The sequence below is a fragment of the Cavia porcellus genome, unplaced genomic scaffold, assembly GCF_034190915.1.
Source record: "Cavia porcellus strain 051 isolate PalLab524CR breed Dunkin Hartley unplaced genomic scaffold, mCavPor4.1 scaffold_1, whole genome shotgun sequence".
Taxonomy (NCBI): Eukaryota; Metazoa; Chordata; class Mammalia; order Rodentia; family Caviidae; genus Cavia; species Cavia porcellus.
Window position 1 is genome coordinate 23042920 of NW_026947484.1, and position 16398 is coordinate 23059317.

Below are 16398 nucleotides of genomic sequence, written 5' to 3' on the forward strand. Positions count from 1 at the left end.
TGGACTGAAACCTCCAAGAACTGTAAGAAATAAACCCTTCCTTCCCTGACTTTGGGTGTAAGATATTTTGTCTCAATAACAAGTGAAAAATAACTAAGACATCTTCTCTCCATCTAGGCTCCTGTCGATCCTGGGGTTAGCATCTCAGACACCAGCCCATTTGTATGTCCTTGCAGAGAAAAGAAAAAATGAAAGATAGCATGATAAATGAGGTTAGATATGGAGGATATAGGATGCAGAAAGATATGGAGATACAGGACTCAGAAAATATAGTTAAGTAATTGTCTTTTTTGCTTCTGAGTTTCATGTAGAATGATTATGAAGAGAAGAAAAGAAGTAGAAGATATCTGTATGTCTTGTCATCACAAGTATCCTGTTTATGTTCATGAGGAGAGAAGAAAAAAACAACCATTGAGATAGGTCATGTCACTGGATTTCTACTGGGACATCACATTCAAAGACAGGCATACAAATACAAGGAAAATAAGATCCCCATGAAACTTCTTGTATCAAGAAAATTGACATTCAAGAAGCCAGTCAGCTTCTGTTTCTGAGTTACCTTTGTGCAGAAAAAAAGTAGTTCTAATCTAAGTAGCATTCAGATTGAAAAAATGTTGTTTCATATAAGCTGCTATCACTGGATAGAAGAATGTTTTGTAGTCCCTTTTACTCTCAAAATGTCATTGCAAATATTAGTCTTGGTTTTCATTTGTGTGTGCAAGGATGCTTGTGTTTTATCCTCTGTTCCACCTCTTTTCATAGTTCTGCATCTATATTTCAACTGGTACTTTTCTTCCCCAAATTTCTTCTTGCTGGCATTTAGCCAACTGATTGGTCTCAGTTGAAATACAGCCTTGTCTTAGTGTGGACTGCAGGGACACTAGCATGAGTCACCAGTCCCCACACGATTGTCTATCTGTTTTTCCACACATTGCTCCTTCATTCACTTTCATTACTGTAAACTTACCATGACATAAAAATGTATACATAAGCCTTCATGCATTCATAATTATAAATCTTGTCATATCAAATGACCTTTGCCCTCCTAAAGTCGCTCATTAACTGCTTTCCACCCATCTAAATGAGATTTCATTAGCTTGCTGGTCAAGTTTATGAAGTGCAAACCATCATATTTTAGTCAGGGGAAGGATTGTCATTTATAAGTTAGAAACAGTCAGGATTTTTGTTTCCACTGTCGTTTATTTTAATTTATTCCCTCTGCTTCCTCCACATCAGAAATGGGAGTTCATACTAGGAAAAGAGACTTTACAAGTGGGTAACAACTATTCCTAATTAGTAGATCCATGTCATCCTTTTCTTCAAAAGGAAAGTGCATGCTCTCTTTTCTCCTCTCACCTGACATGGCTTTTAAATAATTTCACACTGTTGCTTTTTCACATACCAGCAATGGGAAACAGACTTGGGGATTATGGTAATCTTTCACATAGCAGAAGATTTATATTTTCTGGTTTACAGGAAAGTTCCAAGGCTCCAGGAAATACCAATAAGTCATTTCTAAAATACTGCACAACTTTTTTTATTCTACAAGAAATATGGAGTGTAGCTACTTTCCTGAGACACTTCTAAAGAACTAACATTCATGTATTTTTATTAACATATTTTAGATATACATAATGATCACATTTATCCTAGAGAATTTTTACCTGTACATAATATGTCCTGATTCTTTTTCCCCATTCCTCAATCCTCCCTTCTGCTTTTCTCCCTTCTTATTTACAAAGCTTAACTTCCAGTTTCCTTTTATTCTCTATTTTTCTTTTCATTTCCTCCCATTACCTCTCCTCCTTTGTTCCTCTTTCCATTTAAACACTCTCTTCTTACTTTAGTTACTTCTCTCATTGTTGAGACAAAACACTCCACACTTAAAAGGGGTAAAGGTTTATTTGGCTCACAGTACGTAGAGGTTTCCATCCATAATGAGCTGGCTCCAGGGCGAGGTGGCACATGGTGACAGAAGACAGCAAAAGCAATAAGACAGAGAAGACAAGCTTCTTTATGTCACTTACTTTGTACCCAGGCTTCATACCCTAGGTCAGGTATAGCACTTACATCTTTAATCCCCCAGCATTAGATCATGAATCAATCACAAACTCTAGATTTAGCCACCTTTGAAAAGTCCACTCCCCAGTCACTGCTTTTTAGAGAGCTAGACATAAACTGTAACATTCTTCCCCTGATTCCCAAAAGAATCGAGAACATTTCTTTATGTAAAAGTCATTTAGTCCATTTCCAAGATTTGCCAAAATCTGAACAGTTTCAGCATCGCTAAAAAATCCAAAGTCTTCTCTGAAATTTAACCCAAACTACTACAAGCCCCTATGCAAATGAAAAGAAATTTAAACACTTCCAGCACAGGACAGACATTTCCATTTCAACAGTTACAAATAGTGAGACATAAATGAACAAGACCAAAGCAAGTCCAAAATCTAGCAGGACAAACAAACATTAAGTCCTGTGGTTACACAGGCAGCATCTGAGGCCATCTGTGGCATTATGTGAACCCCAAAGGGCGTGAGTGACTCTGATCCTGTCACTGCTGTTGGTTGTAGCTCCCATAATTTTTCTCTAGGGCAAGTTCTCCCTCTTTACAGTTTTCATCAGGTGATCCAGTTTTTGCAAAGCTTTTGCACACCAAAAGAAACCAACAACAGAGTAAAGAGACAATCCACAGAGTAGGACAAATTTTTAATCTTCAAGTCTTGAAAAAGAACATCTGAAGAGTGAAATATCGGCTTTTCTAGTGTTAAGGAAGTGAGCACTTAATTCTCTCTTTTGAAAAACTTAGGAAGATCTTGGGCTAGGCTAAGTCAAAAGTAAATACCATTTTCTTCGTTTTTAATATTGAATGTTATTATGATGGTTTGGTAAGTGACCAATGGTTTCACTTCCTTAAGAAGTTTACAAATTTAAAGTGCATGTTCTAGGAGGTCTCTTTAACTCTGTAAAAATAAACAGAAAATCACTGGTCTAAAACAATAGACGTGTTACACAAAGTTGTTTTCTGAGTGAAACTACTCTTCAGTGTATAAGTCTTTGTCTCTTGGTATAGAGAGCTACCAGAGTTGGAACTGTGCTCCTGTGTGTCTAGGTAAATTAAGGATGAGCTTTGACAAGGGAAAATATTTTTTCCCCTATTGCATTCAAAGACACTGTTACAGGATTACAAAACTCTGAGTAAGCAAAATCAAAATCAGAAATGAAACTATCCCCTTAATATTGATTGGCATAAATATAGCCAGTTTCTCCCAGACGATTACAGTATGAGGTACTTTAAAATAAATTAGTCAAAGAAGAGAGTGGATTAAGGAAAAATAGAAAACATAAAAGTAGAATGACAGATAATAGATTATGATGATGAAAAAGAAAGAAAGAAAAAGGGAGTGGAAGGGAAGAAAAGTAAGAGAAAAAAAGAAAAATTTTCTCCGGAAGTTTTTTCATACACATATACCAGTTAATAATCTTAAGGCACTATTTTTCCCAGTTATTTTGAATTTGTTATTTTTTATTTTTACGAAATTTATTGGTACAAGTTACACATACATAGTGACCACATTCGTCATATGGAATTTGTACCTGTATACAATATATCCCAAGTCCTTTTTCCCCCAGCTCCCTCGCCTCCCTTCAACCCCTTTCCCCCTCATTTTCAAGACTTTTTGCATTTTATCCTTCTTTCATCGATTTTTTTCTTTTGCTGTCCTCCGTTTCACTCTCCTCTCATCCTATTTCCCTTTCTTTTGAACAATTTCTATTTCACAATAGCTTTTACACATTTGGTCCTAATTTGTACTTTCAATGTTTCACAGAAGAGATACAAAGTGATATTTACACATACGTCTGATTTATTTCACTTGGGAGTATGGTCTCAAAGTTCACTCATTTACCTAGAAATGTCTCAAGTTTATCCTTCTTGATGGCTAAATAAACTCCACTACACAAAAAAATCTTTTTTGTGTTCTGATTTTAAAAGTGACATCATGTATTAATATGTCTAACATGCTTATAAAAACAAGGAAACATCTTTTTTTTCTTTAAACTGGAATGGATTCTTTGTCCTTGGAAGTAAAATACTAGTCCTTTGAAGCATTTGAAGTTTTCTTGTCTATCCTTCCAGGTCCATGGAATCAACAACTCCAATCCCACAAAATGATCCTTGAAGCATACAAAAGATACTACTGTAGTTCACATTTCAGAAGTTGTAAAGTTTCTTAGGAGGGTTCTACTTTCTCTGTAGTCACACTCAGTATGCACAATCTATTTATAGAACGAGTGGTAAACCTGAAACAGACTGTGGATGATTGGGCTTTGGATACAGCATAATGATACTACCACCAAAGTCAAATTCTTCTACAAATAGAGTGAAAAATTCAATTTTATTCTGGTGGTTTCTTTCTTTCTTTTTTTTTTTTAAATTTTATTTAAGGAGAAAAGAAAAAAAAAGCAGGGAAAGGGTACAAGTTATACAGATTTACAGAAAAAAAATGAACAGTAGGAAATCACTAGTTAATGGATTACATATTGTCATCTTAGAAATAATTGTTCAAGTCACAAAATTAAAGCTTGTAAAGTGGACATTCCATCAATGATACTGCAAACAGTTCTGTTCATTGATCCAATAAAACTCTGTGATATCATTTTCTATCTTATACACTTAAATATACATGCAGTTATATAGTTTGGAGCACTTTCTTTTCCTCTCTTTTGTACCATGACTATTACACATTTTGGGTTTCATTGCTCCCACGGTTCTTATTACTTTTTTGGAAGAGAGTAAAACCAAATGTGACATAACAGAACAGAATCGGTCAAGTCAAAAGGGTGGACATAATAGATAATGTAAAAACATAATATAAGGTGATCAACAATGGTTACCATAATGCCTCCCGCTATCTCTAATAGAATTGCCTATATCATTAGTTATAATACAATTGAACAAAACAGTAAAGAATAAAACCAACAAAACCAAAACATTGGAGACATTGTAGGTCTTCAAAAGTAGATAAAAGTCAACAAGAATGGGCGTCATAATGAATCTCATTATCTTCACAGCTGATGCCTAAACTTTCGAACCTGATACTATCCAGCAAAACAGAATAGGGGAACATCAGTTAAAAACCAGATGGTGAGAGTAATACAGGGCTTTAAATCAAGGTAATGGAAAGTCAAAGTGGGTTACTATAATATATCCTGCTATTTTTTTTCCTTTAATTAAAAGGATAAAGATAAAAAAGTAAATAATGGAGTGGAGATTGAGATAAAAGAGGGCATAACAATGAAACAGCGCAGATCATAACATAACCATTTAAGCAGAATAGTGTTTCACCACCAGATAATCCTAACCTAAAAGTAGTTACCATATTGTTTCTTTCTTTGAAATCCTTGAGTACAACTTCGTATACTGTAGCATTAAGTATATCAAAACAATGTAAAACCATTCAAGAGAATGACAGCATTACAGAGTATTTAGAATCGACTAACAAAATGAACAATGGTTTCTGTATAATCTCCTTGTCTTTAAAAGGTTTTTGCTTGTACTATCGTACATAATAAAATCCAATAAGATACAACCTATTTAGACCATTGGAGACAGAAGGACAAAAGCTAGATGAGACTTCAAAACAAGATGATACTAAATCTGTATTACCTATTAAGATGTCATTTTCTCCAAAATAGCTGTTCCTATCATCCAATCTTCTCTGCCTCATTTCTGTTAAGCTCTTTTTCTGTCCATAGCGGTCAGTTTGTCTTCTTCATTTTGTTCTCTGCTCCATTCGTTGTGGCCTCTCTACCATTATTTCTGGATTCTTTGTATTTTTCTTTTTTTAGAATATCCTGCAATACTCTCTGTAGAGTTGAATTGGTGGTTGCAAATTCCCCCAGTTCCTCTTTATCCTGGAAGCACCTTGTTTTTCCATCAATTTCCAGGGACAGTTGTGCAGGATATCTCAATTTTGGCTGGAGATTATTATCTTTCAATGCTTGAATTATTTCCCCCCACGCTCTTCATGATTTGATGGTTTGTGCAGAGAAATCTGCTGTAATTCTGATGGGTGTTCCCTTGTAAGTGGTCTGTTTCTTGTCTCTGACAGCTTTTAATATTCTGTTCTTGTATTGAATTTCTGGAATTTTTATTATTATATGCCTGGGTGTTGCTCTGTTTGGGTTGTAGGTAGCTGGGGTCCTGTATGCCTCATACATCTGAGTATCTTTACCTTTTGCTAAATTAGGAAAATTCTCCTGGATTATTTCTGTGAGTAGCTTTTGTAGTTCACTTGTTTGTGTCCCTACTTCTTCTTTTATGTTCTTAATCCTTAAGTTATGGATCCTCTTATCATCTTCTTGTCTTTGTATTATTCTGGTGGTTTCAAGATGTGCCTAGAGTAATATCTATGTATTCAGATTAGTCATAATCTTAAAATGCTTGATATCATGAATCTTTGGCTAAAGGAACTTCCTTTTTTTCTTAATTTAACTTAAAATCTTATCCTTTTAAACTTTTGCTGGTTTATCACTGAGGACAGTTGTGTGTACACAATGAGCACCAGTGCAGAGGGTTCGAACCCTGTGGTTCTACCAGTTACCAGACTGTGCCTTTCCTGGCATGTCATACATCCAGGGCACATGCTTCTTATGATTGTGTCACATTACAATCAACTCTAAGAACTAAAGCATTAGCCAGGAGTGGTGGCTCACGCCTGTAATCCCAGCATGTGGGAGACCAAGGTAGGAGGATCATTGCAAGTTTGAGACCAGCCTGGGCTACAAAGTGAGCTCAAGGCCAGCCTGAACTGCACAGTGAGACCTGTCTCAAAAAGACAAAAAAATAAAAACTGAAGTATGAGAAGAATTTTTAACGCACATACATAAATTCTTGATTTCAGTAACTAAATAATAAAAGCATACAAGAAAGAATTTCATATCTGAGTCATATTTGTAGTTCTGTCAGTTTTTATCAATTAAAACTACAGTGTCATCATAATTAAAGATAAAGACTTTCATGTCAAGTATAGCTAAGTGAGAAATCAGTCCTGACACTATTCACCATGAGAATGTTAAAGCAATTTCTTCAGACTCCTAGGTTTTATTTTTCTAGTTTAAAGTGGAAATAAGGATAAGATATCAGGATTTGATTTTTTTTTAATGTTAAATTTGACAACTTAGGTAATACATTCAGTTTAATGTCTTTTATTTGGAAATAAGTCAGTAAACATTAAATAATGCTATGTTGTTATCATTTCTTTGGTCATTTTCTCATTTGCTCAGTTTAGTAAATTAGTAATGATGGAGCTTGTCTTTCTACTTAAAAAAACTTTTTAAAAACTCTTAAGAGACTCTGAACTAACGCTTTTAACCTTCCTCATGTTAATAGGACTTGAGTCTATTACAAAGATCTGACAGGAGGTTTTCTGTTCCAAGAATGCTGCTGAATCCCCAGGAAGCTGCCATGAAATTTCAACAATGTAAGGGTCATAATCAAAATCTGAAACTCTTAATTTTGGAGAAAAATATTATGAATTTACAAGTAAGAGACAACACAAAGTAATAAAAAGAGAAGATATTTGGATTCACACAGGCTGTGTTTTAAATCATTTTATCACCAGACATATGACCTTAGGAAATGAGCTAAGCCTATTTCCTCACAATAGAATGTAGATGATAATGATATTCATAGAATGATATACAAATTGACTTAGAATATGGATGTAATAAGATGAAGTAAAAAGTATCACGATGCTTGAGGTATACACACCAGTGACCCAGGATAAGTGTTTTTAATATGTATTATAAACGTATACTAAAATATAATATAAATAAAATAAAAATAAAAATAAATAAATGTAGGTTCAGTACAGTATCTGACCTAGTAGATGTTTAATAAAGAATAGTTACAATAATATACTACCCAAGAAAGAGGATGTCAATCATAGTCATAAATCCACCCTGGACATTAAAAAAGCACATTTCAAGCCACTAGGAGCAAAGGTACCTGCACAAAAAACAGAACTTAAAGGAAATAAAGTTATCAGAATAACTCCTGAATTTAATTTTAAGAAATAAGGAAAATAGAAAAAATATGAAAATCCGTTTTGATTTTCATAATTGTAGCATGCCAACAATAAATTTGGTAGCAGATAGCTGATTATAAATAGAAAATTATGCCCAGATTTGACATAGTAATGTGACAGATAGGAAACTGACCATGAGCTTAGACCTGCCAACATAACACTAAGAACATCAAGTAAGTAGTGGTACCACGAGTCAGTGTGAATCAGTGGTGTGGATCAGTGAGTACACTTGCGTGTTTTAATATAAAGTGAGTAACTGTGACACAACAGTAACTCCCTGGAAAAATAATATAACAACCTTGATAGCAGAAACTGATGTCTTCAGCTGCTTTATGTCTTCCCAGTGCAGGCAAATGACTTTTAAACCAGCATATGAGAACAAATAATAGAAAACAGAAACAGAAATTTCAGGAATGTGGCCACCGTGTCACTGACCACGCATATATAACAAGAATAGCAGTTGGCATATTCCTCTGCCTATTTATGTGTCCCTTTAGTGAAGTTTTCACACAATATTCTTTTGAATAGTTTTATAACCCTTTCTTCCCCCCCATCCCCGTACTCACATATTGGTACACATAATATTGTCTCACGTTACATTGAGGTTTTCTCCATTCATTTTTACCAAATCACTATCTTTCATGTGATTGTAAATGAAATTTCTTGATTTCATTTCAGTTAGTTTACTGTTAGTGGAGAGTGTATGGAAATACTAACAATTTTTGTACATTGACTTTGTATCCTGAAACATGACTAATTTCATTTATTCTAACAATTCTTTGATGAAGCCCTGATAGTTTTGTAGGTATAAGACCATATCATCTACAAAGACAATTCAACTTCTTCCTTTGCAATTTATTTCCCTTCCTAATTGCTTCTGGCTATGACACCCAGGACTGTTCTAAATAGAAGCGGTAACGGGAGCAGCCTTGCCTTCTTTCTGAACCCAGAGGAAAAGCTTTCACCTTTTCACTGTTCAGTACAGTGTTAGCTGTAAGGTTTTCCCATCAGACCCTTATTATGCTGAGATATATTTCTTGTATCTCTAATTTATGCAGAATTTTTATATTAAAAAGATGTCGATTCTGTCAAATTCTTTTTCTGCACCTACTGAGATGATCAAATTGGATTCGGTCTTACTCCTATCAATGTAATGAATCACATTTATTGATTCACCTATGTTGAACCATTCTTGTATCAGAGGGATAAATACCATTTGGTTGCGGAGAGCTGTTAATTTTATGTCAGATTTTATTTAGTTAGCTAGCATTTTCTTAATGATTTATGTATGTACATTTTTTCAGGACCTTGCCTATACTTTTTTCTTTGTTTTGTTCATTATTTCTTTTATTTGGTAGTATCTTCTTTTGGCATTGGTAACAGGCTAATGCTAAATTTTATAATATGAATTTGGAAGTATTCTGTTCAAGTTTTTGAAGAGTTTGAAAATGACTCATTAATTTCTTAAATTTTTTAGATTCATCAGTAAAGCTATGAAGCCCTGGATCTCCTTTGATGGAAGATTTTTTATAGCACATTAAATCTCTTTCCTTGTTATTATTCAACTGAGATTTTCTGTTCCTTCATAATTCAGTCTTGGTAGATGGTTCGTTCCCAGGAAGTTATTCTTTTCTTCTACATTAGAATAGCTGCCAATTGATAGCATGCTAAGCCCAACACTCAGATCCCGCCTAATGAAATTTTTTCTTGTGGTATTATCCAATTTTTCTACCATATGTTTCATAAGTTTTAGCTAGACAATTTACATAACATAACGTAGCAATTCTGAATGCTGACTGCCATGTCTTTGTGAGGCAGGTTGTTTGCTGCTCTGCTGTTTTAAGCGATGTAACTAGCCTAGTTTAGTGAATTTCCCACAAAGTGTATGTCTTCTGATGATGTTCCTTAGAGGACTCGACCTTGGAAAAGCAAGCAGACTTCTTGATCTCCAGGGTGTTGATGGCTTTAAGGGCTTCTCGTTTACTACCTGTTTCCCTAAGTTCCAATTTACACCTTTAAATGGTCTGCCTTTACTGTTATTATATATAGCTGTCGACTTTCAGTAATTGCTCACAATTGCTCTGTGTGCTGGGGTCTAAATCGCTCCACTCACAGTTAGATCCCATTGAAGTTAGACTTGATAGGGACAGAGCATTGCCAGTCTTGGCAACTCTGATACACCACTGGGAAGAGCAGCATGAGTTGGAGAAGATGGAAAATTCACAATTCTGGAAGCTGGGAAGTGCAAGATCAGCAAGCAGCAAAATCAGTGTCTGGTGAGAGCTTACCTCCTGATTCACTGATGGTTATTATGTGTCCTTCCTTGATGAAGCAAGGAGAAATCATCACTGGTGTTTTTTTAAAATATGGACACTGTTTTTTTTAGTAATTTTTCTCATTGATGAAACAAAACACACAACACCCAAAATTAAAGAGAAAAGGTTTACATTAGTCCAGAGTTGACAAGAATTTCAGTCCACAATCAACTAACTACAAGGCAGGGTGGCGTGCCAATGGGGAATCGTAGAGGAGAAATTCATGGCATGGCAGGTAGAAGCCTGCCTCCAGCTGGAGCAGTAGCTAGGCTTCCTTCTCTCTTGGCTGTAGAGGTTAAGTACCTGAGTTGCTGAGAACTGTGAATCAAATCTTGAGAGAAAATTTCCTTAAGCCATACATGTATTCTGGAACAGGATGCCATGGGACACTCTTTACAAAGTGAAGCCTTTCATTATTGCAACTTTCAGGCTGGGAAGGAAGGCTGGAGCCCTACTGGTTGTTGTGATATCCTCAGACCATTTTTGTATTGTCCGGCTCCTTCTTGGCAACAAAACCTTCTTTTCTCCATCTTGTCAGTCCACAGTTTTACAGGAGCTTCTTTTCTGGCCAAACTTGGAACATTTTAAATCACTTTTCTGGGTCCTTTTTTCTCTCACTTCTCAACATAAATCTGGCTAAAAGCCGCTAATGGTAGCCATGCCACTGACTCAACATTGGACTGCCTTGAAATTTCTTTCACCAGATTAATCTATTTGTCACATGCAATATCAGTCTCAGGCAAGTATCTGGACAAAAGAAAAAGGCAAATGAATTTTATGCCAAATCATAACACACATGGTCTTGAATCCAACAGCCAGTGTGGTCCTTCCCAACAGAAACCTCATAAGTCTGGTCTTTACTTGCATCATTTCTGTTAACATTCTGGTCTCCTGAGCTTCAACTAGAATCTCCCGTCAAGTTCAGCTTACTGCATTCCAGGGCTCAGAAAATAGTTTGCTTACATGGTGAAAGAAAGCAAACAAATATTATAGCATGATAATCTAATTCACCAGTTCATTTTGTTATTGTTTGGGTTTCCTTCCTTCTGGTTCTGCAGCTTTGTGATTAAAGCATTGGACCTACATTTCTTCTCCGGGTTTTATAATAAAACTTTGGACTACTGCTCCAAGTAATACTGTTGACATCAGCAAACCCAGCCAGTGAGCCACTGAATGACTTGAATCAGTTTTTCATCTTGAGTTTCTCTTTTTATTCTTGGCTCCTAAGCGTAAAACTTCCTATAACAACATAACCCCAAGCAATAAAGTCAACAACTTCTCAGCCTCCTTTCATAAATAGGAACAGATCTCGGACTCCAGACTCTACTTACTCTGGCACATTTTGTACCCATTAAACTTCAAGTTACTGCTACCTGCGTATGTACTGAGAACCAGAGACCCACAAAAAAAAAAAATCTAACTCACCATTTTATATCAATTCTATGCTGAACTGTGCAGAATATTTTGAAGTAAACTGTACTTTTTGGTTATAACTTTAATATTTTATCTAATATTACTGTGTCCAAAAAATAGATGAAGGGAATTATATTTAAGATGAGCTACATTATTCTTATTGAAACTTTCCAATTAAAAATATTTACTTGATTTACTGCTTATGGATTTCCCTAAATAAAGATGCTAACTGTGAAAAGCATACTCACGAAACAGAAAAACTAAACCAGGATCCAAATGTTTGGCCCGGGAAAAATCTCAGAAGTTTGGTTCACATAAGACTCCTCAACACAATTCCAACCTTCCTAGATTGCTTCATCTGCTATTCTCAGTGGAAAATATATATTATTAACATAATATTTTTCATAAAGTAGCCTTTAATAATATTTAAAATTCTGTTGTTTAATTTTATTGTTAATCATGAAAGTTAAAATAATTTTATCATGAGTTATCCATACTTGAGCTTCATAATTAAATGATTCAGTGCTCATGTTTGCATGTATGTGCATAGTAATACATGTATGCCACACTGAGCCCAAGTGAAGGTCAACCAAATTTCCAAAGTAAACAAAGAGAAAATGTAAGCTAATTGAAGTAATGCAGGCATGTGTTTTTATCAGATGCCAAAATAATAAAACATGCACTTAGAACAATTAATCCTGTTCTTTTAGTTTCCAACAATTCATTGGTATTTAGAAGAAAAGACATATGCAGTGGATTCATTTTCCACTTATATTTCTGATATACTATTAAATGTGTTAAGTAGCCCTCTAATGTCATTTTCATTAATGGTGAATAATAAGCAAACCCAAGTTTACTTTACAATGCTAACAAGTAATAATACACTATCAAAATTCCTGATCAAATATTTCTCAAAGATGCATATTAGGTAAAGAAGAAGTCTAATTATTCCAAATTAGTAAAGAAAAACTTTATTGTCAACATATTTACTCCAATAATAATTCTCTTAAATCTCCTTCAACCTGTACTAAGCTGAAATTGAAAAGAAAATGTGAATTAAGTGTTTTAAGCCAAGTTACCAGACAACTGAAAATAAAGCCCTCTTTGCTTCACATCAAATACACATATATCTACTTGAAATATCTGAAAGAAACGAGACAGCCAGTGCTGAAAGGTATACATGAAAATCTTCACATGACAAAAAGGAATACAAGTCATAACTACAATGGCCATGAACTGTATGCTCCAAAATACACAAGCTAGTCATTCTAGTAGGAACAAATGTGTTCCTATGTGTGTCAGTGTGCTTTAGGAACCAGGAATGATGCTTTCAGCATTGTCCTGGAAGGCAATAAAATCCTGCCACTGGTTTAAAAGTAGTTGGAAAAGTCCCACCTAAAAAATTCAACTGTAACTTTAAGCAAGAAATTTGTACTAGGTTTCAAGGAGAAATAGTTACCGGTGAAACTAGAGTCTTCCCAGTAGTTTGAATTCTGACTTTTTAATATGTTCTTCAACCAGGTTACTGTCTATAGAATATTCTACTAAACAATAATATAATACATGGTTTTCTCAGGTGCTCATCGAGCATATGGCAATAAAGGTAATATTCTAGGTAATAAAAATATCCTAAGTGTATTTTCTGACCACAGTGGATGAAATCAGAAAATAATAACAGAAAAACACATAAATATTTGGATTAAGTTACTTACTGGCAACTATAAAAGAATTTTAGCAAATCAAATCCTACAAAATATGAAAAGCATGCTATGCAATGGCTTTCTTGTGTATTATTGCACAAATTACTACAAACTTAGTGGAGCAGCAGAATATGAGTTTACCACCTCCTGGTTTCTGAGCCAGAAGTCTTGACACAGTGGCCACACGCTGTTTCAGTATGACAAGGCAGAGACTTGGCAGCCATTGCATTCAAGGCTCACAATCTTCTTCCAGCTTATTGGCTTGTTGATGAAATTCATTTTCTTGTGAATAAATAGAGACTAAAGTCTTTATTTTCTTGCTAGCTGTTTTTTGAAAGTCACTCTTAGCTCTTACAGTACAACAACATGATCTGCTAAAACATGGCAACTTACTATTCCAAAGTCAGCAATGAAATATGATGCCCATCTTCCGTACCAGGAAGTCTTTTCTAATCTAGTATAAACTGAGAGGAGCCACTTTCTCCCCATGTTCCCAGATCCCACCACCACTGAAGCAGAGGTCATAAACAGCTTGGCTTGGGAATCTCAGGAACCATATTAGAATTCTGCCTCTCACAGTGAAGAGTTCATTTGGAACTGCAACACTAGTTTAACATGTAAACAGAAATGCTACTCATCACATATGCATGCTTAAAATATAGAACATGATTGCTAAATGAAAACGGAGAATTTAACAAAACCCGATGTCCCTTCTTGACTTTAAAATCTCTAAAAATGTGATGCAGAGGAAACCTTCTGTTATAACAAAAAAAATTGACTGAAAGATTATAGCAAACATTATATTTCATGGTTAAAACTGAAAGCTTGTCGGGCATAGGGGCTCACGCCTGTAATCCCAGCACTCGGGAGGCTGAGGCAGGAGGATCTTTGCGAGTTTGAGACTAGCCTGGGCTACAAAGTGAGCTCAAGGCCAGCCTGAACTGCATAGCGAGACCCTGTCTCAAAAAAGACAAAAAAAAAAAAAAAAAAAAAACCTGAATGCTTTTTTCCTTAAGAATATTTTTGAGCCACTGCTATTTGATATAATTATATAAGAGGCTACCGATGCAGTAAAGCTTGCAAAATAATAAAAAAACATACAAACTTGAATTAAACATGTTTCCAGATGAAATGTTTGCCTGCATAAAAATACTAATTTTGAAAACAACTATTGAAAATTATAACTGAAGCTAACAAGTTTGCTTTATACATAATCAAATTGAAAAGTCAATTTACTGCATTATATTATCAAAGAATACTTTAAAAATACTATTTATATACAGTATCAAAGCTATGAAATATTTAACAATATATCTAAAATATGTGATTACTAGTATACATAAAACTTCAGAATACTGCTGAGAGAAATAAATCGAATAAAAAATAAGTGTAGGGCTGGGGATATAGCTCAGTGGTAAAGTATTTGACTAAAAATAAATGTAAACACATATTGAGCAGATAGATTGGAAGACTCAACATTATTAAATTGTCAATTCTTTCTAAGTAGATCATGCATTCAAGTAATCTCAAGCAAAATCCTAACTAACAAAGAAAAAATGACAGGCTAATTCCAACATGGAGAACAAAAGACTTTGAATACTACAAAGAAGTTTAAAAACAAAATTGGAGAAGTAACACTTCCTAATTTCAAGATGTATCACAATGCTATGACAATTGTGACAGCACTGAATTGGCATTAACATAAATAAATGACTGCTATAGACTAGAACCCAGAAAAATGCCCATGTACACACACACAGTTGTACATACAGAAATACCTATGCAAGAGATTTTCAATTAGTTTTTAATTCCAATGGTGCTTCATAGTCTTTTTTAATAAATAGTATAAAAATAATTTTCTAGCAACAGGAAAAGAAAGAATCTCCTAGCATGAAACAAACTTAAAATAGACTGTAGATCTTAAAGTAAAATAAAAACCCAAGAAACTTTTAGAAGAAAGCAAAAGCAAGAATCTCTATGGCCTTAGATTAAGTGAAGAGTTCTTACTTAGGTCATGAAAATACAAGTTACGAAGGAAATATTGACAAATTTGATTTGAAAATTAAAGCTTTCTAGTCTCTGAATGACATTTTTTTAAGTTTATGTGTCAAGGGTAAATGTATCAAGTAAATGCATATTTCAAAACTGAAGTGTGCACTCCAAATACACATTCTGCTTATTGTTGCTACTTACACATTACATATACAGCAAAGCTTTAATAGTTAAAATAGTATTGAAATATCTTTCCTCAAGCTCCCTCCACAAAAAAGGTGCATTAAACCCAGATCTTTATATTTGGAACTCACCAAAATCTTCCAGAGAAGGTAATTTCTACTTTAAAATTTTCAAGATAATAGAATAAGAAAGAAAACTGCTCACGGTGTGCATTAGGCTACCATACCTTTAATGTTAAATGTAGAAAAGGAAGAACAATACAAAACTAAAAATCAAAAAATCCAATCTCAATCATGAATATAACTACAAAACTTCTGAAATAAATTATTTTCAAAGCAACCCTAGTAACAGTTACATACTTGCGTATATATTGGTTTATTTTTTTTTATTTATTTATTTTTGTTGGTCTTTTTCCTTTTTATCGGTACCAGGAATCGAACTCACGACTGCCTGCTTGCAAGGCAGGTGCTTATGCCACTGAGCTAAATCCCCAGCCCCGTATATTGGAATCTAAGACCAAGAATGCACACCATTAACCTGATAGAGGGTATTTATCAAAGCCTTAAAACAAACTTTATACATACTGAAGATGAATTAAAAAGTCGCACTTATATCAGTTAAAAAGACATCTATGTCTATATCCACTACTAATCTTGAAGAAACAGATAAAATTAGAATTTCATGCAGAAAGTAGTATCTCAACTATTA